This window comes from Aotus nancymaae, unplaced genomic scaffold, assembly GCF_030222135.1.
Source record: "Aotus nancymaae isolate 86718 unplaced genomic scaffold, 86718_ANA_hifiasm-v0.15.2.pri h1tg000016l, whole genome shotgun sequence".
Lineage (NCBI taxonomy): Eukaryota > Metazoa > Chordata > Mammalia > Primates > Aotidae > Aotus > Aotus nancymaae.
Window position 1 is genome coordinate 73876421 of NW_026988428.1, and position 26823 is coordinate 73903243.

General features: G+C 36.6%; 1 long non-coding RNA gene across 3 annotated transcripts in view; it reads left to right on the forward strand.

Moving 5' to 3' along the window:
* Positions 1–26823, forward strand: part of LOC110567689 (uncharacterized) — a 162432-nt gene that overhangs the window by 115819 nt on the left and 19790 nt on the right. Inside the window, exons 1-2 of one of the 3 annotated variants that reach the window (XR_010343064.1) lie at positions 19531–20057; positions 20231–20275. The exons of 1 other annotated variant lie outside the window; for it this stretch is intronic. This is a non-coding gene — a long non-coding RNA (uncharacterized LOC110567689). Of the gene's footprint in view, positions 1–19530; positions 20058–20230; positions 20276–26823 lie in introns of those variants that run through there. One more of the 3 variants, XR_010343066.1, reaches the window with a different exon arrangement.

A 26823-nucleotide genomic window follows, 5' to 3' on the forward strand; every position in this document is an offset into this window, starting at 1 on the left:
TATTTCAAGGTTGTGATTGATATTTGCATTTAGAGTTAAAGGGATTTATCTCTACATATAAGTCTATAATGAATTCATTGAAAACACACAAGGAAAGAGCTTATGCAGCTATTTCTAACGTGCAGAAGGAAAGTTAAGATTCCTTGAAAGAAATAGCAATTTCTTCCAAAAAGTCAAGAATAAAAAATGTAAAAGCACAAAGTGTATGGCTCTGTTAAAAAGAATTCATCAGCGATTTCTTACACAATTGAGTCTCTATTAACAATTCTGGGAGAGAGATCCAAGATGGCTGATCACTAGCAGCTCGGGCTCGTAGCTCCCAGTGAAGGCACAGAGAACGAGAGGACGCCACACTTTCAGACAAATATTTGTTGCTCACGAACCAAGAGATTCCCAGCGGAGGAGCCCCACGGGTTGCCAGGGTGACTCTTGTGGCTGGCGTGGCGGTTTTGCTGGTGCCTCAGCGCGGCAGTTCTTGGTGCAGAGTCCGGAGATTCCCGGGCAGAAAAGCACCATCAATCTTAACACCGCTGTTTTGGCCGGCACAATGGATTGCACAGATTTCGGCTCTGGGAATCAACAAGTTGGACGTCCTCTCAGAGACCTAGTTAGAAAGTTGGCAATTACAAAGACGACAGAGGGATAAATATATAATGAAGGGAAGAAACCAGCCTAAAAAGGCAGAGAATACTCAAAATCAGAATGCCTCTCCCTCTACAGGGGATCACAATTCCTCATCAGTAACGGAACAAGGCTTAATGGAGAACAAGTGTGTTCCAATAACAGAAGCAGGTTTCAAAAGGTGGGTGATAAGAAACTTCTGTGAATTAAAAGAACTTGTTCTAACCCAATGCAAAGAAACTAAGAACCTTGAAAAAAGGTTTGACGAAATGTTAACGAGAATGCACAATTTAGAGAGGAATATAAGTGAATTGATGGAGCTGAAAAACACAACACAAGAACTTCGCAAAGTATGCACAAGTTTAAACAGTCGAATTGATCAAGCAGAAGAAAGGATATCAGCTGTCGAGGACCAGCTTAGTGAAATGAAATGAGAAGACAAGACTGGAGAAAAAAGGATAAAAAGGAATGAGCAAAGTCTCCAGGAAATATGGGACTATATGAAAAGACCTAACTTACATTTGATAGGTGTACCTGAATGTGACGAAGAGAATGAATCCAAGTTGGAAAATACTCTTCAGGATATCATTCAGGAAAACTTTCCCAACCTAGCAAGGCAGGGTAATATTCAACTCCAGGTAATACAGAGAACACCACAAAGATATTCTTCAAGAAGACCGACCCCAAGGCACATAATTGCCAGATTTATTCAGGTTGAAATGAAGGAGAAAATACTAAGGACAGCCAGAGAGAAAGGTCAGGTTACCCATAAAGGGAAACCTATCAGACTTACAGCAGATCTCTCAGCAGAAACCCTACAAGCCAGAAAAGAGTGGGGACCAATATTTAACATCCTTAAAGAAAAGAACTTTCAACCCAGAATTTCACATCCAGCCAAACTAAGCTTTACAAGAGAAGGAAAAATTAAACCTTTTGCGAACAAACAAGTACTTAGAGAGTTCACCACCACCAGGCCTGCTTTACAAGAGCTTCTGAAAGAAGCACTATACATATAAAGGAACAACCAATATCAGCTTTTCCAAAAATATATCAAAAAGCAAAGAGCATTAACACAATGAAAAATTTACACCAACTAATGGGCAAAACAGCCAGCTAGCATCAAATGGCAGTATTAAACTTATATATATTCTAATTGGATAAAAAGCCAAAACCCATCGGTATGCTGCATCCAGACCCATCTCACATGCAACGATATACAAAGACTCAAAATAAAGAGAAGGAGGAAGATTTACCAATCAAACATGAGAGTAAAAATAAACAAATAAATAAAAAGCAGGAGATGCAATTCTCGCCTCTGATAAAGTAGACTTTAAAGCAACAAAGAGCAAAAGAGACAAAGAAGGACATTACATAATGGCAAAAGGATCAATGTAACAAGAAGAGCTAATGATTCTATAGATCAACGAGACAGAAAATTAACAAGGACATCCAGGACTTGAACTCAGACCCAGAACAAGTAAACTTAATAAACATTTATAGAACTCTCCACTTCAAATACACAAAACATACATTACCACCTCACACCTATTCCAAAAGTGACTACATAAATGGAAGTAAATCACTCCTCAGTAATCGCATAGCATTTCATAGGTTTAAATGAAATATTGGTTGGCTGCTTGTTTGTTATTTTCTTCCCTTATTCCTTCCCTGTCTACATCATTAAGTATAATTATTGGTATAAAAGAGGTTTTCAATACCCATTACTAAACTACATTCTAGCCTGGGCAAGAAAGCAATACTCCCATTTCTCTCTCTCTCTTTCTCTTCCTTTTTCTTCCTCTTCTTCACTCTTTTTTTCTTTCTTTCTTTCTTCCAAAAAAAAAAAAACAAACAAACAAACAAACACCAGGTGCAGTGGCTTATGCTTGTAATCCCAGCTACTTGGGAGACAGAGGCAAGAGAAATTCTTGAACCCAGGAGAGGGAGGCTGCGATGAGCCGAGATCGTGCCATTGCACTCCAGTCTGGGCAACAAGAGTGAAACTCTGTCTCAAAAAAAATTTACAACACAGAGAAGCATTCACATCATGATTAAATGAAAATGGCAGAATGCAAAACCACATGTGCAATATGATCAATTGTTATTAAGTATTTTTATTTGTAGATATAAAAATTAATTTAAAGTATAGAAAAAAATTAAAGGACAGAATTATGTGTAAGTCTAGTTATCTTTACTTTCTTTGTACTTTATGAGAAAATTGGAGCTTTAATTTTGCCTTTTTAAAAATGACCTAAGTTTACTAAACTAAAACTGACCTGAGGGATAGGTAGAATGAACATAGTCATGGTAACCTGGATTCTAGGCAAGTTATTAAACTTGTATAGCCTCAATTGTGAAATAGTGTTAATACTACCTTTAAAACTTAGAAGGATTAAAAAATATAATTAATGCAGCCGAGCATAGTGGCTCACACCTATAATCCCAGTACACACACACACACACAAAAACAATTCTGCTTCTATTCACCATTGTTCATTCAAATTTGATTCTACTCGTAAAAATCTACCAACATCAATTGCATAATCTCTTAACATTCCCAATTATAACAAATGCAGTTATTGCTCCATGCAGCAATCCACTCCAATACCTATATTCTAGACCCGAAATTAAAAGACACATGAAAGACATCTGGTTTCTAACTACTACTATTTCCTTGTAATTAGTCAATTCTCTTCTCCTTTTCTTATTGCCTACCCCAGTCCACATAATGTAGCACTTTATAATTTTGGCAGGACATCTAACAATCTTGTACCATAGTCTTTATGTAATGCATATTATTCATCTAAAAACAGCCAGTTCTGAAACATTCTGTCACTCACCATCTCATCTTCACAAAAGCGTCTGAAAGCCTGCTGGCAAAACAAAACAAAACAAAACAAAATCACAAAACTGTACAGATGCAGATTAATTCACCTCCAAATTGTGGTTTGTATGATCATTTAGCCCTTCAACAGTATACAACCTACTTATCGTATCGTTTTTTTCTCAATTCAACAGCTATTTCAATTATGTAACATTTTTCTAAATTATCTACTGTACCTCCTTGATGCTCCCTTTCAGAAAATGCCCTCATCTGCTACTTTAGATAGAAATTGTCACCATCAGGCACAAATTTCTTGCTTGTCCTCCAACAAACACACAGGTACCCATTCATCTATCTCAGAAAAAAAAAAAATTCTTCCCACTGAACAACTCTGAAAATTCCATCCCTAGTGCGGATTCCCCCTCTGTTGTATCCTAAAGAATCATCATCTCTAGCTATTCCACTTCTCTTCTATATCATGTTCCTCCAACATTTTCCCTCCAATGTTTCTCTTCTCTTGTGTATAGTAATCTCAAGCCACTCCTGCTTCCCAGATTTCTATTATTTCTTTTTCCTGCCCTTTATAACAGAGTTGTCTCTTTTTAGCTTTTAGACCCTGAGGTGCCCCAGATGGATTATTAACAATAGTTCATTCATAAGACACTTTCATCATTGCTCCAAGAACTTTTGTTTATTTGGTTACTTACTTTGTTAGTTGTTACCCAAAACTGTAGCTAGAACCATAATCATTGTATTTATCTATTTGTCTATTTCACTCCTTCCCATCCTTCTACCTTATTCAAAAACGTAACTATCATACCGAATTTATGTGATCAATTCCCTTGATTTATTTTATACATACTTTATTGCTTTGTTATTCCTTAACATTATTTTTTGTTTTTAATGTTTTAACTTTATAAAATTGTATAATGTTGTACAGAAAAATTGGTATTTATTTTTACCTCATATTGTCATGTTCCTCTGGGAGAATCAAGGAGGAGCAGTAGATAACTTAGATTAATATTATCCTACCCCTCCTTTGCTACTTCACATAGAAATAGTGACCATCAGGCATAAATCCCCTCACCTTCTGGCTTGTTCATAGTAGGGCTGAAATCAACACTAGGGGTGAGAGTTTCAGACTTATTCAGTGGGAAGAGAAATTTTTTTTCTGAGATAGATGGGTATCTGTGTATTTGTTGGAGGATTTGCAATCATTACCCCATTAATGGTTATTTGGATAGTTTTGAGATGTTTCAAATTGTTAACAGCACTGCTGTAAACATTTGCATGGTTGTACTTATGCAAATATTTCTCTTGGATATGTGGAGTTAGAATTCCTGAGCCAGGTTCAGCTTTAGAAGATAAAATCAAACTGTTTCACAAAGTGGTTGTACCAATTTATACTTTCTTTAGTAACATATAAGAATCATGTATCTCTACACACTTTCAATTATTGGTTAATTTTTTTCTTAGCCATAATTTAAAAAATAATTTTTTATACTCACTGTCTCTGTTTCCTAATTGGCCAATAGGTTTTAGTTATTGCAATCTACTTTCACCATTTAGCTCACTAAACTATATTTAGCTTACTCTCCAAGATGCTCTACTATATTGGATTCCCTCCTACTTGTTTCATCAAAATATCTTTTTTTTTTTTTTTGCTATTTACTCATATTTTATTTCTAAATGTTGACATCCTAAAGATCATTATTCTGACCCCTTCTCTTCTAACATAATATACTACTGCCTGATTTTACAAAGCTTTTCCATCATCTGGCTCTTCTTTCCTTACCATGTTTTCAAATACTTGTTATATTAATTGGCAAAGCCATAATTCATATATCCAGCCTAGGTAGCTCTCTTGATCTCAGACATGTCATTTTTCCATATACATGGTCTATGTCTATTACTAAAAGCTCACTCTGGAGACACAGACCAATTGAGTTCTATCTAGTCGTCTCCAGTGACATAACACAAAGCATCTGAATCACTACCATTATCAAAACAAGCAAGGCATAGTTTAGTGTTCTTCTTGTGTTTTCTATAATATTTAACAGAATTATATTCATCAAGGTGTGAAGCCTGATATGATATGAAATTACAGATTTTCTCCTCTCCCTCAACCACTCAATCAAATGCAGATTCCAGCAATTCGACACCATAACTATTTCTCACATAGGTTTCCTACCCATTGTTGCTTTTTTCCATGATGCTAGTTTGCACAGTCATTGTCACTAACCTTGACTCCTAAAACAATTTCCTTTACATTCCCCCATGCACTTTCTGGGTTACTCAGATTGACCTCTCTAAAATCCATATCTGCTCATATAACATGAGTCATATTGGTCCCTCATTCAAAATAATCTAATCATTTTCTTTGCCTTTCGGGGAAATCTAAACATTTTTAACATAGTGCAAAAGACCCTCATGAAGCTTCATGCCTGTCCAAATCCATTTCTAGTCACATTCTTTTATTATCCAAGAACTATTTGCAATTATAATACCTAAATCTGTCCTTTATTCATGTTCTTCACTCCATCTACGTGAGTCTTACCTACTTTCAGCCCCCGTAATTCCTGCTTGTCCTCTACTTCACGTCAATTATTACCTCCTACAGGGAAGCTTTTATGACCTCAAGATGTTATATGCCACTCATCTGATCCTTTCATGACACAATTACAGCACTAGTAATATTTCATATTTCAATCTGCTTCACTTAAAAAATCTTCCCTTCAACTGAGTTCGTTGAACGCTGATACTTTAAAAACATTTCTGTATCTTTGATGCCATACATAGTTCCTGACCTATAGAAAATACCCAAAGTTGTTTGTTGAATGAATAAAACAAATAATTAATAATAATCAGAATAAAGATATTGAAAGAAAGTATAGAGTACAATTTTGTAAAAACTGATTTGACATATATCAAAACTAATATATTTCAGTTTATTACTGAGGAACTGTTTGCAATTATAATACCTAAATTTATCCTTTATTCATGTTCTTCACTCTATAACTCTAGTAACATTTTATTTTTATAGAAAGGACATCAAATTTATTCTCTTTGTGATTTAAGCAGTATTTCAGTAAGATAAAAAATGTAATAATCAAGTAAAGATTCTTCCAATTCACTGGTCATATGCAAACCCCATTTTATCCAAAAAATGTTAGTGTTATTTTTACATATATATTATATATATACACACACACATATTAATGTATACTAGTATACTACATGTATATATATGTGTGCATATATGTGTACACTATGTGTGTGTGTATACATATATATACTAACTTATACTAGTATACATATATATAGAGAGAGAATAGCTTATTTTTAGTATAAAGTGTTAGTATATATATATGCAAAATAGGTGTTAGTTCATATATACTAACATTTTAAAAATTTATTACAATAAATTATTTTTAAAATTTACTTTTAAAATTTAACTGATAAGTACAGTGTGGTATATATCAGTGAAATTTTTGTGTAACCACAGCCTATATACTCTTTTGTGTGGCTACTTTGTACAGGATACAAAATAAACATACAAAAATCAGTAGCATTTCTATATGCCAACAGTGAACAATTTGAAATGGAAATCAAGAAAATAATCCCATTTACAAAAGCTACAAATAAAAAAAGTACCTAGGAATTAAAGAAGTAATAGATCTCTACAAGAAAAGCTATTAAAACTATAAAACACTGATGCACAGCACTTTGGGAGGCCGAGGCGGGTGGATCACGAGGTCAAGAGATCGAGACCATCCTGGTCAACATGGTGAAACCCCGTCTCTACTAATACAAAAAATTAGCTGGGCACGGTGGCGCGTGCCTGTAATCCCAGCTACTCAGGAGGCTGAGGCAGGAGAATTGCCTGAACCCAGGAGGCGGAGATTGCGGTGAGCCGAGATCGCGCCATTGCGCTCCAGCCTGGGTATCAAGAGCGAAACTCCGTCTCAAAAAAAAAAAAAAAAAAAAAAAAAAAAACTGATGCAAAAAATTGTAGAGGACACCAAAAAATGGAAAGGTATTTCATACACATAGATTGAAAGATTCAACATTGTTAAAATGTCTATACTCCCCAAACAATCTACAGATTCAATGCAATCTCAATTAAAATATCAATGGCATTCCTCACAGAAATAGAAAAAAACTTCTAAAATGTACCGGGAGCTACAAAAGACCCAGAACAGCCAAAACTGTTGTAAGCAAAAAAGAACAAAACTGGAAGAATCACATTACCTGATTTCACATTATACTACAGAGTAACCAAAATGACATAGTACTGGCATTTAAAAACAAAAAGACACATAGGGTAATGGAACAGAATAGAGAACCCAGACATAAATCCACACAGTGAACTCATTTTCGACAAAGGAGTCAAGAACATACACTGGGGAAAAGACAGTCTCTTTAATAAATGGTGTTGGGAAAACTGGATATCCATAGGCAGAAGAATGAAGTTAGGACCGTATCTCTTGCCATATATAAAAATAAAATCAAAATGGATTAAATGCTATTTTAAATCTAAGACCTCAAACTATGAAACTGCTACAAAAAGATTGGGGAACACTCCATGACATTACATTGGGAAAAGATTTATTGAGTAACACTCCAAAAGCACAGGAAAACAAAACAAAAATGGAATAATAGGATCACATCAAGTTAAAAATCTTCTGTACAGCAGAGGAAACAATCACCAAAGTGAAAAGGCAACCCACAGAATAGGAGAAAATATTTGCAAACTATCTATAATTAACAACCAAAACAACAAAAAGAAAGATCTGAAATTAACAGTCTAACTTTTGACCTAAGGAACTAGAAAAAAAAAGAGAGAACCAATCCCAAAGCAAGCAAAAGAAAACAGATAACCTAAATTAGTGAAGTGCTTTATGAAACTGAGATGCAAAAATACACACAAAGGATCAATGCAACCAAGTTGGGTTTTTTTTTTTTGAAAAAATAAACAAGATTGATATATTGCTAGCTAACTTAACAAAGAAAAAAAAGGGGAAAATCCAAATAAGTACAATCAGAAATCACAAAGATGACATTACAACTGGTTCCACAGAAATACAAAAGATCCTCAAAGAATACTATAAACAACATGGGATGCACATAAATTGAAAATCTAGAGGAAATGCATAAATTCCTGGAACATACAATCTCCCAAGATTGAATCAGAAAGAGACTGGAAAACCTAAATAGACTAGCATTGAGCTCTGAAATTGAGTCCATAATTTTAAAAATACCAACCAATAAAAGCCCTGGACTAGATGGATTCAGAGTCAACTTCTACCAGATGCAAAAAGAACAACTGGTACCAATCCTCCTGAAACTATTACAAAAAATCAAGGAGGAGGGGTGTATTAGTCCATTTTCACATTGCTGATAAAGACATACCGGAGACAGGGTAATTTACAAAGAAAAGGAGGTTTAATGGACTCAGTTGCACGTGGTTGTGGAGGCCTCACAATCATGCTAAAAGGCGAAAGGCACATCTGACATGATGGCATAAAAGAGAGAATTTATGCAGGGAAACTCCCCCTTTATAAAACCATCAGATCTTGTGAGACTCATTCACTATCACGAGAACAGCACAGGAAAGACCCACCCCCATTATTCAAATACTTCCTACCAGGTCCCTTCCATGGCTCATGGGAATTGTGGGAGCTATATTCAAGATGAAATTTGGGTGGTGATCAAGCCAAATCATATTCCACTACTGGCCCCTCCCAAATCTCATGTACTCACATTTCAAAACCAGTCATGCCTTCCCAACAGTCCGCCAAAGTCTTAACTGATTTCACCATTAACTCAAAAGTCCATAGTCCAAAATCTCATCAGAGACAAGGCAAGTCCCTTCCACTTATCAGCCTGTAAAATCGAAAGCAAGTTAGTTACTTCCTATATACAATAGGGATACAGGCTTTGTGTAAGTACAGCTGTCTCAAATGGGGAAAATTGGTCAAAAGAAAGGGGTTAAAGTCCCCATGTAAGTCTGAAATCCAATGAGGTAGTCAAATCTTAAAGCTCCAAAATGATCTCCCTTGACTCCATGTCTCATATCCAGGTCACAATGATGCAAGAGGTAGGTTTCCATGGTCTTGGGCATCTCCGACCCTGTGGCTTTGCAGGGTACAGCCTCCCTTCTGCTTTAACAGGCTGGCGTTGAGTGTTTGTGGGTTTTCCAGGCAAATGATGTAAGCCATTGGTGGATCTACCATTCTGGGGTCCGGAGGATGGTGGCCCTCTTCTCACAGCTCCACTAGGCAATGCCCAGTAGAGTCTCTGTGTGGAGGCTTCAACACATTTTCCTTCTATACTGCCCTAGCAGAGGTTCTCCATGAGGGTCCCTCCTCTGCAGCAAACTTCTGCTTGGACCTCCAGATGTCTCCATACATCTTCTGAAATCTAGGTGGAGGCTCCCAAACCTTAAATCTTGACTTCTGTATACCCACAGGCTCAACACCATGTGGAAAGTTGCCAAGGCTTGGGGTTTCCACCATCTAAAGCCATGGCCTGAGCTGTAACCTGGACTCTTTCAGCCATGGCTAGAGCAGGTGGGACACAAGGCACCAAGTCTCTAGGTTGCACACAGCAGGGGGACTCTGGACCCAGCCCATAAAACTACATTTTCCTCTTGGGCCTCTGGGCCTGTGATGGGTTGCTGCAAAGGTCTCTGACATGCCCTGGAGACATTTTTCCCATTACCTTGGTGATCAACATTTGGCTTCTCGTTACTTGTGCAAATTTCTGCAGCAGGCTTAAATTTATTTTCAAAAAATAGGTTTTCCTTTTCTATTATACTGTCAGGTTGCAAATACTCTGAACTTTTATGCTCTGTATCCCTGTTAAAACTGAATGTTTTTAACAGCATCCAAGTCACCTCTTGAATGCTTTGCTGCTGAGAAATTTCTTCTGCAGATACCGTAAATCATCTCCCTCGAGTTTTAAGTTCCACAAATCTCTAGGGCAGGGACAAAATGACACCAGCCTCTTTGCTAAAACATAGCAAGAGTCACCTTTACTGTAGTTCCCAACAAGTTCCTCATCTCCATCTGAGACTACATAAGCCTGGATTTCACTGTTCATTGTTCATATCATTATCAGTATTTCGGTCAAAGCCATTTAAGAAGTCTCTAGGAAGTTCTAAGCTTTCCTGCATTTTCCTGCTTTCTTCCGAGCCCTCCAAACTGTTAAAACTTCTGCCTGTTACACAGATCCAATGTTGCTTCCACATTTTTGGGTATCTTTACAGCAGCACCTCACTCTCCTGGTACCAATTTACTGTATTAGTCCGTTTTCAGGCTGCTGATAAAGACATACCTGAGATTGGATAATTTATGAAGAAAAAGAGGTTTAATGGACTCACAGTTCCATGTGGCTGGGGAGGCCTCAAAATCATGGTGAAAAGCAAAAGACATGTCTTACACGGTGGCAGAAAAGAGAGAATTTGTGCAGGGAAACTCCTCCTTATAAAACCATAGATCTCATGAGACTTACTATCACAAGAATAGCACAGGAAAGATTCACCTCTATTATTTAATTACCTCCCACCAGGTCCTTCCAATGACACGTGGGAATTGTGGGAGCTACAATTCAAGATGAGATTTGGGTGGGGACACAGGCAAACCATATCAAGGGACTTCTCCCTAACTCATTTCATAAAGCCAGAATCACCCTAATACCCAGATCTGGTAGAGACAAAATGAAAAAAGAAAGCTTCAGGCCAATATCCCTGAAGAACATAGATGCAAAAATCCTCAACAAAATACTAGCAAACTAAATCCAGCAGCACAATCAAAAAGTTAATTCATCACAATCAAGTGGGCTTCATTCCTGGGAAGCAAAGTTGGCTCACCATAGGCAAATCAATAAATGTGATTTACCACATAAAAAGAATTAAAAGCAAAAACCATATAATCACCTTAATAGACAGAAAATTTTTCAACAAAATCCAGCATCCCTTCATGATAAAAACTTTCAGCAGACTAGGCACACAGGAATATACCTCAAAATAATACGAGCCATCTATGACAAACCCATAGCCAACTTATTACTGAATGGATAAAACCTGGAAGCATTTCCTTTAAGAATTGGTACAAGGATGCCCACTCTTACCACTCTTATTAAACACAGTACTGAAAGTACTAGCCCAGCAATCAGAAAAGAGAAAAAAATAAAAGGCATCCAAATAGGAAAAGAAGTCAAACTATCTCCCTTAGTTGATAATATGATTCTAAATTTTGAAAACCCTAAAGACTCTGACAAAAGCTACTATAACTGATAACAGGACTTCAGGACCCAAAATTAATGTACAAAAATCAGTAGACTTCTATACACCAGTAACATCTAGGCTAAGAGTCAAATCAAGAATGGGTCAAAGACATGAACACTTCTCCAAAGAAGACATATGCGTAACCAATGAACATATGAAAACATGTTTAACATCACTAATCATCAGAGAGATGCAAATCAAAACCACAGATACCATGTCACATAATTCAGAAAGGCTATTATTAAAAAGTCAAAAAACAACAGATGCTGGCTAGGCTATGAAGAAAAGGAAGTGCTTACACATTGTTGGTGGGAATGTAAATTAGTTCAGCCTCTGTGGGAAGCAGTTTGGAGATTTCTCAAAGAACTTAAAACAGAGCTACCATTTGACCATCAATCCTATTACTGGGTATACACCCAAAGGAATATGAATCCTTGTACCAAAAAGACACACACTCATACATTCGTTGCCATATTATTCACAATAGCAAACACATGAAATGAACCTAGGTGCCCATCAACGGTGAAATGGAAAAAAAAAATTGGGTACATATACACCATGTAATACTATGCAGCCATAAAAAAGAATGAAATCATGTCCTTTGCAGTAATATGGATGGAGCTGGAGGCCATAATTCTAAGCAAATTAACACAGAAAGAGAAAATCAAATACCGCATGTTCTCACTTATAAGCAGAAACTAAATACTGAGCAAACATAGTCATAAACATAAAAATAATAAACACTATGGACTACTAGACGGGGAGTAAAGAAGGTGGGTGTGGGTTGAAACACAACCTATTAGCTATTATGCTGTCTACCTGGGTCCAATATACTCATGTAACAATCCTACATATGTACCATCTGTATTTTTAAAAAAGCAAAAATTTAAAGTAATAGTAGTGAAAGACAAATTATTTTTTATAATCACATAAAGGAGGAAAGCAAGCAAGTAGAAAAATCATGAATATAGAAAACAGCCAATCACAGAAGAGTGTATAACCAATAAATAACAGAACAGATAGTCTGTCTACCAGGTAATACTGAAAGTATTAATTAAAACAATAATAAAAAGACATCAGTGCCTATTAGAAATCAATATCTAATATTAGGTAGGGTTTGAAGAAATAGGTGTGACTAATAATTGGCAGCATTTATAGATGGTAAATATTTATTTATATTATTCAAGATTTTAGAAGTGCATTTTTTTGGCACAGAAATTTCTCTTTGAGATTTCTCTCTTAAAGAAATATTCAAACACATTCACCAAGATATAAGCATAAAAAAGGTTACTGTAGTATTATTTGTAGCAAATGTTGGGGAAAATAATATGGAAAGATAGAAATGAAATTATCAACAGTTTATACTGGAGAGAGGAGGGAAATTAGATGGGGTTGTGGAGTCACGTTTTATTCAATATGCATCTATATTGGTTTTATTTTTAAACAATTTATTTTTGTATTATTTGTGAAAATGTTTAAACTCTGCAAGTGATCAAATGGGAATAACAGAAATTAGGCTCATTCCATCTGCAGGTACTTAATATACTTCTCAAAGAAAAGCATGTGGAAGGAGTCATGTCATGGGCCATCTTGGTTTATAATGCACATCACCTGAATATCACTTTTAAAAACTTAAATGCTCAGCAGAAAGCCTACAAGCCAGAAAAGAGTGGGGGCCAATATTCAACATCCTTAAAGAAAAGAACTTTCAACCCAGAATTTCATATCCAAACTGAGCTTCAAAAGCGAAGGAAAAATAAAATCTTTTGCAAACAAGCAAGTACTTAGAGATTTCACCATCACCAGGCCTGCTTTGCAGAAGCTTCTGAAAGAAGCACTAGACATATAAAGGAGCAACCAGTATCAGCCTTTCCAAAAATATATCCAGCTAGCATCAAATGGCAGTATTAAACTCATATATATTATTAACTGGATAAAAAGCCAAAACCCATCGGTACGCTGTATCCAGACCCATCTCACATGCAACGATACACAAAGACTCAAAACAAAGGGACAGAGGAAGATTTACCAACCAAACGGAGAGCAAACATAAATAAATAAATAAAAAGCAGGAGTTGCAATTCTCACCTCTGATAAAATAGACTTTAAAGCAACAAAGATCAAAAGAGGCAAAGAAGGACATTACATAATGGTAAAAGGATCAATGCAACAAGAAGAGCTAACGATCCTATATATACATGTACCCAATACAGGAGCACCCAGATACATAAGACAAGTTCTTAATGACTTATAAAGAGACTTAGCCTCCCACACAATAATAGTGGGAGACTGTAATATCACATTGTCAATATTAGACTGATCGAAGAGATAGAAAATTAACAAGGATATCCAGGACTTGAACTCAGACCCGGAACAAGTAAACTTAATAAACATTTATAGAACTCTCCACTTCAAATACACAAAACATACATTCTTATCAGTACCATATCACACTTATTCCAAAAGTGACTACATAATTGGAAGTAAATCACTGCTCAATAATTGCATAGCATTTCATAGGTTTAAATGAAATATTGGTTGGCTGCTTGTTTGTTATTTTCTTCCCTTATTCCTTCCTGTCTCCATTGTTAAGCACAATTATTGGCATAAAAGAGGTTTTCAATTCCCATTTTTAGACTGCATTCTAGCCTGGGCAATAAAGCAATACTCACGTTCTCTCTCCCTCTTTCTCTTCCTTTTTCTTCCTCTTCTTCATTCTTTTTTTTTCTTTCTCTCTTTCTTTCTTCCTTTCTTTTCTTAAAAAAAAAAAACTTAAATGTATTGGCCTTTTCTTCACAAAATATATAGGAAATGTGATGTGTTGCAAAGAAATCCAGCTACAATAGAGAAAGAAGGAACGTCATTACTTATTCCTGAATTATAACGTTTATTTTTCCATAAAAATAAAATGCGTTTGAAATCTGAATAAAAAAAACAAAGAAGCAGCCAGGTACTGTGGCTCATACCTGTAATTCCAGCACTTTAGGAAGCTGAGGCAGGTGGATTGTTTGTGCTCAGGAGTTCGAGACCAACCTGGTCAACATGGTGAAATCCTGTCTCTACAAAAAAAAAAAAAAAAAAAAAAAAAAAAGTTACGCGGGTGTGGTGGCACATGCCTGTAGTCCCAGCTAGTCAGGAGGCTGAGGTGGGAAGATCGTTTACACATGGAGGTCGAGGCTGCAGTGAGCCAGAATCACACCACTGTACTCCAGCATGTGTGACAGAGTGAGATGCTTTCTAAAAAATAAAAATAAATAAAGAATCAAAGTTTTTTGTCAATCTCCTTCCCATGCAGTTGAAACTCTAAGACACTAAAAATGTCTACATCAAATTACAAGCTCCCTTACACATGTAATTAATATCACAAATGGAGCAAAGCAAAGAAATATTTCCCTGTAGTAGGCACACCAGATTGTTCATTAATTCATTTATCTTCACCCAGTTTGAGATCAGAATTAGCATAATTCCTCTCATAAATAAAGAAAAATGTCTTGGTATAGAAGGTGGCAGTCACTTTGGTTGTTGTGGTATATACACAGTTGCTGTTGTTTATATTTGAGCCCTATGGAGCCCTGTTAACAAAGGAGAAAAAACTGAGTCCAATAGGAAAATATAAAAAATAATTTCAACATATAACCTACGATAATCAAGAAGAGAGTTATATATTTAGCTATTTCTCTATTTCTTTATTCATTCAACAAACATTTCTAAAGCACCACCATAACTCCAGGACCTGGGATAGACAAAAAAAAAAAAGTCTATTCCTACCCTCAAGGAGTTTACACTCTGAAGAAATGGCACATTGTGGGGCAAAGAAGAGTGGTTTCTAATTCAGATAAAGGGGGAAAGAATTTGCTGGGTTTGATCGTTAATTGTACATGGCAATTTTAGTGGAATAACAGATGCCCAGGTAGCTGGTAAGACATTATTTCTGGGTGTGTTTGTGAGCCTATTTCCAGAGGAGATTAACATTTGGATTAGAACTTGAACATATTAGACAAAGTACAGAAGATCTGGCCTTACCAACGTGAGTAGGCCTCATACAATCTATTGAAGATCCAGAGAGAATGAAACGAAAACATAAGATAGATTCTCTCTTCCTGAGCTGGGACACATTTCTATTTTCTCTTACCCTTGAATATCAAAGCTCCTGGTCTCAGGCCTTCAGAATTTGGGACTTACACCAGTAGTCCCCACCCTCCACACACCTCCCTGCAGATTCTCAGGCATTCAGACTCTGACTGAGAGTTACACTATCAGTTCTTCTTGTTCTCAGGCCTTCAGACTGGCACTAAACTACACCACCAGCTCTCCTGGGTCTCCAGCTTGCATTTACCATATTGTGGGACTTCTCAGCTCCCACAGCCATGTAAGCCAATTCCCATAATAAAGAAATAAATATGTAATTATATATATATTTATTTTTATGTGTGTATGTATATACAGTTATACATATATATGTATATATGCATAAACGTGTATATGTAGTTGTACACACATTTACATATGTGGGTGTCTTCTATATATGTATACATGTGTGTAAATTTACTGGTCAATATATACAAATATATGGAGAGAGATTGGTAGAATATATATATTTTACATATGTATTTCATATGTATAAAAATATATACATTATACACACGTATACATGTGTGTAAATAAATGTAAATGTTATATATATTTACATATAAATATATATGTGTATATATACACTTATATACATACACACACACGTGTGTATTTGTGTATTCTCCTGGTCTGTTTCTCTAGAGGACCCTAACACACCAGGGAAAGCTATTTGAATGTGGTAACATTTAAGCTGAATTGTAAAGAAGATACACATGCTTTGTGAGAAGGAACCACATCCACCTTCCTATTCATGATATAGCCAGTCACTATATAGAAAATGACACATGGTTTATGAAAGATTAAATCAGTGAATGCATGAATAAATAAATGAATGCTCTAATTATCTAAAAATTAATGAATAGGGTTTAACCAGATGAAGAGTAGAGTTAAGGGTAATCCAGACAAAAGATACAGCACATGCAAATATAGAGGCATGAAACAGCATGAAACAGTTAGCTCATGCCAGCTAACTGCAAACTTGCAGCATACAATGCATATTAGAGAGCAAACATTTAACACAGCAAAGAAAAAAGCAATCGAAACAGCAGCATAGTATAAAGGACCAAAATTAGAAATAGAAGACCTAATTCTGAGTTTAATCTCTGCCATCAACAGGTGTATGAGTTTCTTAATTTACTTAGCAACTGTAAAACAAAACACTTGAACCATCTGATCTGCAACATTCTTTATAGTTCTAAAAACCTATAATTTCATGGATCAGATGCTTTAAAATGGGAAAAAATACTTTACACTGAGCCCAAGCCAATTCTTTTTCAAATTATCTCCTTGTAGTATGTACCTACTTGTATGTGATTTAGAATCCCCACTGATGGATAGTAAAGACCTAAAGATAAATACAACGCAGTACGTATTTGATTTAGATCATGGGGCTAACCATTGAAACTGCAAATGTCTAGGTACTCTCTCTATATTTCCAAGTCTAGAAAAATTCATTAATATTCACACTGATAAAGTTTTTTAAATGTACTAAGCAACAACCAATCATTATGTGCTGGGTGGAACAAAAGATGAGAGACACTATACCCTGATTGGTCATGAAATGGTAGAAGGGGAAAAAAGTGGTTTATGAATGTGCAGGAGGAACTAATTCCAGCAGTCAAAAAAATTATATTTTTATCCAATAAAGAATAGTCCAGCGATCTCAAGTATGTTAGAATCAAAATGAAGAAACAGCTAAACATTACTTCTCTTTAATTGAAGGAGTAAATGTATCTGATTCTGAAAGAAAATAGAATGTTAGATAGAAATAAAACACAATTCTTCTTGACTGTTTACTAAAGACTTTCTGCTTTGAATTTGTGGCTATTTTCCCCAAATCCAGAGAAAGGCCTGGAAATGAGAATATCTCTCTGATGTCAGACTGTGATCATCTCATTAGATTTTCCCTTCATCCTTCCCTTGGGAAAGAAAAAACCAAACATTCAGAGAAAATTAAACATAAGAAATAAAGTCTCTGTAGAATACTTACACTTAGTTACAAATATTACTGATATTTACAAAAGAATTAAATACATATTTCCTGATTTTACTGCAACAATACATTCAGAAGATACTGCTTGCAACTCTGTCCAAAAGAATATATGAATTACAGAGAAAGTGTTGCACTCCTTCAAAGAGCTGTTATCCGAGCAAAAAGTTTTTGATTTAAAAAAAAAAACAGATTAAATAAAATTACTGAATGAATTAGTACTGTCATTAAATAGATATTATCACCCACTCAGCCCACATGGGTATTTCATTTATGGAAAACCTACCAGCGATTAGAAGTGTTTCCCTCTAATTTTGAAGTTATTAGTGCTGCTGCCTTAAAGAGTACTTCAATGGTACAGTAAAGTTGTGGGGGTAGGGTGTAATATTCTCACTTATTTTCAAAATTACTATTACTTCTTAATATCATCAATCTTGTCTTTTCTAAAATTGCTTACACTATGCATGGCATTTCCCTTGTTTAGAACTACTAAGTTGTGTGATTTTTACTGTAGAAAAGCGAACTACCAATTATAAAAGCTACTGAGTTTAAAATTAACAGAGTTGACTACTAGGATCCCTTCCCAGGCCATTATTCGAAGAAAGGATGTAGGAACAGAGAATGTCTCCGGGAAAATAAGCCAACAGCTGGAAAATGCTATATAGTACCGTCAACTGGGAGCTAGCCAAGATTCAATTCAAATGCTAAGGGAGAATTACCAGACTATAGCAAAAGGATATGTTGATGAAATATAGAAAGAAAGAAACGGAAAACACATGTCAAGTCCTAGAAATATCCTCTGAAGAAAATAAATCCAGTAGAAATGTGAAGGCATTCCTGATCTTTTGCCTTGACTTCATCATACTAGCCCAAGTCACAGCCATAAAAGCCTACTGACTGGTCTTACTTTGGTACAATTTCTCCAAGTATACAATCAGTAAATATGTTTAATTAGCTGAATGACTCACTCAGGAACAAACTGAGAAACTAGTCAGGCTGCAGTTGTCATGTTGAAAAGATCCATACCTCAAGAAGAAAAATGTGTACTTTGCAAAAAAAAGTATTATTTAGAAAATACTTAATGTCTACGGGGACAATTGATAGTAACTGCCCAAAATTGAATGCCTACCATATGATAATAGCTTTACTTATACAATATGATTTAGTCCCAATAACTGAGATTTTTATCAGACTGATAATTAGGGAATTGGTCCACTATTACATAGCTAATTATTGACTGAAAATATCAAAACCCAGTTTTATCTGGCTCCAAAACATATTTTGCTATGCTATCCTCAATTTCTACTGATGACAATTTGAAGTGAAGGCACTATTTCTAAGATAAAACAGGTGCTTTCTAAGAGAAGTAGGATACCCATATGTTGGATCCTTTAAATTCTGCAAAACTTCTAATTTTTTGCAAGTGGAAAACTAGTCTCTGTTCCATGCTGCTCTTAAAATCTCCACTGAGATAACTAAGGTAATTCCTTCTTTATTGGGTAACTTGAAAAATCTTATTAAGGAGCTTTTTTTTTTCTTTTAAAAGATACATTGGGATGCAGTTTAAATTATACTTCTGAAGTTCTCATAGGTTTCTTAAAAGGCAATGACAAAATCTCAACATTCTTACATTCAGGACATTAGTACTCTCAGGACAAGATGGAAATACAGAAATATTCATATACCTTCATTCCCACTATGTTCAGTAATTCTTTGTATTTGTTGACTTGCTTAGGTCTGAGGCTGAGAATAAGAATGAAAACCTTCAGGCCGGGTGCGGTGGCTCACGTCTGTAATCCCAGCACTTTGGGAGGCAAAGGTGGGTGGATCACGAGGTCAAGAGATAGAGACCATCCTGGCCGACATGCTGAAACCCCGTCTCTACTAAAAATACAAAAAGCCGGGCGTGGTGGTGCGTGCCTGTAGTCCCAGCTACTCTAGAGGAGGAGGCAGGAGAATTGCTTGAAACCGGAAAACGGAAGTTGCAGTGAGCCGAGATCGCGCCACTGTACGCCAGCCTGGCGATAGCGCGAGACTCTGTCTCAAAAAAAAAAAAAAAGAATGAAACCATTTCCGTGAGGCCTTTCCAACCTGTTCTTTCCTGATGATTCACGGAAGATAAATGTTCCCAGCGCTAATTAACATATTGAGATAACTACAGGAATGGTTATTATCCCAGAGAGGAAAATACAGGGGCAAAGGTAAGATATGTATGTATGAGGAAAAATATGCAATTTTCCAGGTAACTGGGGGCACAAGTAGCACCCCACATCCCTACTTTTATTACTTTTGAATTAATGTAGCGCCTCAGCGCTGTTTTATATTTTTACTATTTTTTATATTTTACTATTTTTTATTTTTTTACTACCCTCAGGCTTGCTGACCTAGACCACAGACTCTGGCAACACCTCTATCTGAGGTAAACTTCAACAAGAACGTTAGCGCATGGATTCCAGAGCCAAACTACTAGGTTTGACCCTTGACTTTGCTACTAAGCTGTGTGACTTAGCTTAAGCAAGTTACTTAAATTCTTTGTATCTGTGTTTCTTCATTTGTGAATTGACGAAATCTAACTCATAGATTAATTTTATGAAATAAATAAGCTAATATTTATAAAGTGCTTAGGACCTTGCATATAGCAAGAACTTTGTAAGTTTGTGTTCAGTAATGTTCAGAGGACAGTCATTCTGCAGATGCCTTCATGCTGCAGATAACCACAATGATAATTACAAGATGATCAGAACTATGTTTTGTCTAGAAAATTGCTGAGGCCTAAGCAGGGAGGACTATCACATACTACTGCAAAGAATTGAATCTGTAGCTCCAAGCCTAGGTAGATTTTTGTAAAATACATTTTTTTTTCTAGTCTTGTGTCTAATTTTCCATAAACCAGAGCATTTCTCCTAATGACTACTTCAAGAAGACGAAATATTATAATTCATAATTAGTTACTTGAGTTCTTCAAAACTGTTCAGGTGGAAGACTGCCCCAAAGCCCATGGTTCTTTTAAAAATAACTTGAAATATTGATATATTTAGTTATATCATTTAGGAATACTTTATAATGGCTATATTATGTATACAGACCATTAGTCTCCACACATACAGTGTAGAGGCTCTAGATTAATTCAGAAGTAATAATACATATGTATTAATATGTATTAATAATATTGTTATGTAAGAATACAAATGTGTGTAAATAAATAATAATAAAAATAATAAAAATGTGTGTAAACAAATCACATTTTAAGTTAAGAAAAAGCCAGTTACCAGACTGTACACAGGATTATTTTTATTATGTTTAAAAATATATAGTTCATTAGAGGAAGGTAAATTCTATAAGAAATAACCCAGGAAAGAGGAATACAGAGTATGAAGGACTGTAATCTTAAATAAAGTATAAATCATTTGAAAAATTAGATTAAACTCCAAGAAGCATTTAATTTACCAAAACTGAAGAAACTTTTTTTTTAATGTTTTATAGATAGCCAGGATACAACCAATGTTACCGACTGGCATATTTTCAGGTTGGTTGGGCCTGTGCCATACGGGCCATTAATATTTTTAAATACTATCCTTGTCTATAACCATTAATAAAAATAAGTCTAAAATATGCTCACAAAGTAAACAACAGCTTTGTACTTTGTTAAAATTTAGACCAACCAATAATTGAAAGGGCAGAATAGCTTAATATTATCTCAGTTCTCATAGAAAGCAAAACACGAAAGCAACAGAGGGTTAAGTGGGAGGCAGTCCATTTAATGAAACTAGACATACCTGTATCTGAGTGGAAAGAGAAAGGAATATTCCTCCCTTGCATTCCATCACAACACTCATAGATTTCTCATGTTTTACATTAATTTCCCACTTGGTTTTAGTTGTTGTTGTTGTTACTGTTGTTGTTTAATCTTCAAATAATTTTTATCCAGAATCTGCCTTTGGGTCTTTCTCTATTACTAATTTGTATCATCTCAATGAATGATGTCATCTATTGCCATGGCTTCAACTGCCACTTATATCATAACGGACACCCAAATTTATATATCCAAACATAATCACTTTCCTAATCTGCATACTCATATATTTGAAGTTTCAAAAAAAAATCTCACAAGAATTCTCCACATGCATTGCATTGAAAACTCACTATCCAAAGCTGAACTCCTTAATTTACCATCCTTCTGCTATTATGACCCTCTGCCTTCATTTCACATCTTGCTGAGTGGGACCATGATTCAAGTTTTCCAGTGCAAAAGCCCACACATCATCATTGATATCCGGCTCTTTATTCCCATCATCCTACAATTGACCAAATCTTTTTCTTTCCTTTAGAGATGGGGTCTCGCTCTGTCACACAGGCTGGAGGGAAGTGGTGTGATCTCAACTCACTGACGCCACAACCTCCCAGACTCAAGTGAGGCTCCCACCTTAGCCTCCAAAGTGGCTGGGACTACAGGTGTACGCCTCTATGCCTGGCTAATTTTTGTGTTTTTTTTGTAGAGACGGAGTTCTCACTATGTTGCTCAGGCTGGTCTCAAACTCCTGGACTCAAGTGACCCTCTCCTCTGACTCCCAAAGTAGTTGGATGACAGGTGTGAGCCACCACATCTGGCCCAATTGACCAAATTTTGATGATTCTATCTCCTTAGTGCCTCGTTACTAAACTTTTCTTTGCATACTCATGATCACAATTGTATTTTGCATATTGATTTCTCTCCCATATTACTTATGAAAACTTGGCTTCTGTAGTCATTCACAACCCTGCCAACCCCTGCTGACCACTCCTCCGTGTCTATGCTATTCTTTCACCTGGAACCTCTCCTTATCTCCATCCCCATCAGAGTTATCCTAGTCAAAAAAGTTTTCTGCATAATCCACTTTCATTTCTGAACCAAGTATTGAAAGAATACCCTTCTTTGACTTTTCATAATTCCACTTTTATTCCATATAGCATTTATCCAAATCTGTATACTTGCTATCTCTCTAACTGGACTATGAGACCCTTAAGGGCAGTATTTCTCTCTTTTAGGCAATACTGATATCTATGTAATGCTTAACATATGGTCCCCTTCAAGAAGCATTCATTGAATAAATGAATGAATGATTCATTTAAAAATACTTATTGAGCATCAGTGGCATGACAGACACTATTCTAAGTGATAATGACATTTTAGTGAACCAAATAGAAAAAAATGTATCTAGCCTCATGGAGCTTATTTTGCAATGAGTGTGTGAATAGGTAATAAGCTGACTGGAAAAGAAACTAGTCAGAGGAGGAGAAAATTCTAAATGGAGATCAAGTCACAAAACACTATTGCTTTCACTCTGACTTTCCTCTTCTCACAATCCTCCAAAACTAAACTTTGGAGAAAAATCAACGATTTTTGTACTGTTGTTTTGACATCTATATATCTTTTTTGGTGAAGTGTCTACACAAATAATTTAATCATTTTAACTATCTTTTATTTATAGTTTTCTAAGATCTTTGGTCTTGAACTTGAGGGGTGGGAAAGTGAGAATCCTCTAGAACACTTAGGTGGCCCAGAGAGGCAGCCATAGCCCTGAGGCTGGCAGTTGGGAGGGAAGCGAATCAAGGACCCTCCTCTCAGTGCTGAGAAAAAGGCATTTGGCTCAGTCTCCTGCCCTGACTCCCCTCCTGTGAAGAGATGGGGTCCTCATCTCTTCATCTCCTTCTGTGGCCCAGAGGCCATTCCTGGTTGAGCCTCTGGAAGAAGCTTTTGCAGAACTTATAAATGCTGATCATTATGGCACTGGACAGGGCAGCCTAAAGGATCCTCAGGAGGAAGTCTGCAGAGTCCCCTGGTGCCCCACTGGGCCTGGTGGAGTCAGTGCAGTGGGTGGGGCATCACTCTCACAGCCACCACAGCTCCCAGGGCAACCTGCCATTGAGTCTTCACCACATAAAGCGTAAGGTCAAGACCACGGACACCATCCCTGAGACTCCAATGGCCACAAAGCTGACACCTGCTTACATCTAGTCCTTTGGCATTCAACCAGCTCTTCTCCATCTCAGAGTTGGACCAGTGCAGGGCTGAGAAGGACACATCTGGAAGGGCAGTGGGGCCCAACTCCGCCACAGGAAGCACCAGCTGCCCTAAGCCACCAGAGGTGGACACAGGTGCCGAGCTCATGGCAGGTCATATGCTGAGCTTTCAGCTGTGTCCCCACAAGCTCCAGCCACCAAGGGTGCACAGAGATCAGAGGTCAGGGCTCTGTCACACAGGACATCGTGGAGTTTGTTGTAAGCTAGTGAAGTAGATGGTGGTGGCTGGCAGGGCCATCATCAGGGTAGCTAGGAGGCTGCTCACCAGGGCCCTGGTGTCCTAATGCCTCACAATCTTCACAAATACACCCATGGTGCTAGTGAAGTGGGTCCTGGGGGCACAGCGGATGCTATTTGGAGCCAGGTGCAGGGGCTCCAGAACACCAGTGCAGTACAGAAGGCCCTACCCTGTGGCTCGTGGGGAGGTGGGCAATTTGGTGTAGGAGAGGTCCAGAGACTGGAGCGAGGCGTCAGCCACAGCAGGTCGCTGAGAGCACAGCTGGACCTTCACCACATCATGGGATGTCATGGAGATGGAGGTGACCGCTACAGAAGGCCACCACTTGTTGGAGGAGGCTAATGCCCTCGGGTCCTGCTCAGCTGCCTCCTGGCTTCAATCTTGCCTCTAGGCCTGGCTGGCGTGGTGGTGCTCGGGGGCAGTGCAGGGTCCGCGCACGCTCGCCTCCTGCCAAGGCCCACTCTGAGAGCACTGCTGAATTTGATTTGCTGATACTTTGTTTAAAAAGATTGTTTCTATTCAGGGAGGATATTTGTCTGCAGTTTTCTTTCCTCCAGTCCTCCACATGCTTGTCTAATTTTTATATTAGAGTAATTCTGGCCTCATCAAATGAGTTGGGAAATGCTCCTTCCTCGTCTAATTTCTGGAAGAGTTTAAGTGGAATAGGTATTACATTGCCCTTAAGTGCTTGGTAGAATTTACCATGAAAGTGTGGGTTTTTCTTTGTGGAAAGGCTTTTTGACTGCAAATTGAATTACTTTAATAGATATAGGGCTAGTTAACTATTCCTTCTTAACTGGACTGTGGAATTGTCTTTCAAGAAATTTGTACACTTTATATGTTATAGAATTAATGAGCAGAAAAATGTTTACTATTCACTTATCCTTTAAATGTCTGTAGATCTGTATTACTTTTCCTACTTTTATTGCTGATATTGGTAGTTTGTGTCTTCTCACAGTTTGGGGGAATAATCCATTTTGTTGACATGTTAAAAGAGCTTTTGGGTTATTTTTCTCTGTTGCCTTTCTATTTTCTATTTCATGGATTTCTGCTTTTATCTTTATTATTTCCTTTCTTCTGTTGGCTTTGGAATTAATTTTTCTTATTTTTTAAATTCTAAAGGTGGAATATTGGATAACTTATTTTAGACCTCTCTTTTCTAAACAGCATTTTATAAATTCCCTTGAAGCAGTATTCCAGTAATAGCAGAAATTTTGCAATGTAGCATGTTTATTTTCATTCAATTTAAAATATTTGCTAATTTAGACTATAATTTCTTCTTTAACTTATGTGTTATTCATAAGTGCATTTTTTAATTTTGCTATATTTGGGCATTATCCAGATATCTTTCTGTTGAATTTTTAGATTTATTTGTGGTCAGAGAACACGCTATGTATAATTTAAATTATTTTAAACACTTGGGCTCTTTTGGCCCAAAATATAGTCTATCTTGGTGACTGTTCCATGTGCACTTGAATATTTTTTTTTCTATTGTTGAGGGTGGTGTTCTATATATGCCAGTTATTTCAATTTGGTTGATAGTGCTCTTCCAGACTTTTTATATCCTTACTGATTTTTCTCTAAATATTCCAGTATCTACTAAGAGAAGTGTGTTGACATGTTTGACTATAATTGAGGATTTGCCTATTTCTTCTTTCAATCCTAGCAGTTTGAGGCAGGAGAATATGATCAGGAGACAGGGAACCTAAGGTTGATTCACGTTGATTTCGTAGAAAAAAATCAAAAGGAAAACCCCACCTCTCTACACCCAAGTAACAAAAGGATCAGAGCCTACCCCTTTGTAACACCCTCCACCCCTTTTCGGCATTGAAGATGAAAAACGAAAGTACCTTTGATTGGGTCCCTCCTGAAACCAATCAGACTGATCACAGGCCAAGTCTTTATGTGTGACTTCGTAATTTTACTTCAGCCTCTGATTGGTCACCTTCAGCAACTAATCAGACTGCTCACAGGCCATTACTTCATTTACATAAGGTGCAAACCAAGTAACCAATGGGAAACCTCTAGAGGGTATTTAAACCCCAGAAAAGTCTGTAACCAGCCTCTTGAGCTGCTTTCTCCCACTCCCACTTTGTGGAGTGTACTTTAGTTTCAATAAATCTGTGCTTTTTTTTCATTGCTTTGTTTGTGCGTTTATCCAATTATTTGTTCAAAATGCCAGGAATCTGGACACCCTCCACCAGTAACAGGTAACAGTTTTGGTTCTCTGTATCTTCAGATCTGTTACTAGGTACATATGTATTTGCAATCATATGTCATCTTATTGCTTTTGATCTCATCAACATTATGTAATATTCTTTATCTTTGTTTTAGTAACTGACAGAATTTTCTTTCACTATAAAAAAAATGTCACTTTATCATCTTCTGATCCGCAAAGTTTCAGATGTGAAATTATAATTCTTACTGTCTATAAACTCTTGGATGACCTGTTATGTTATTTTTTTACTCTTTTTTTTATTCTTTGTAGTTTAGTTGGGATAATTTCTGTTACTGTATCTTCAAGTTCACTTGATTTTTTTTTTCCCATCCTGTGTCCAGTTTCCTAATAAGCGCATGGAAGGAATTCTTTATTTCTGATATCATAGTTTTATCCTTGGCATTTCCATTTGACTCTTTAAAAAATTTTTCATCTCTGAAAAATTTCAGTG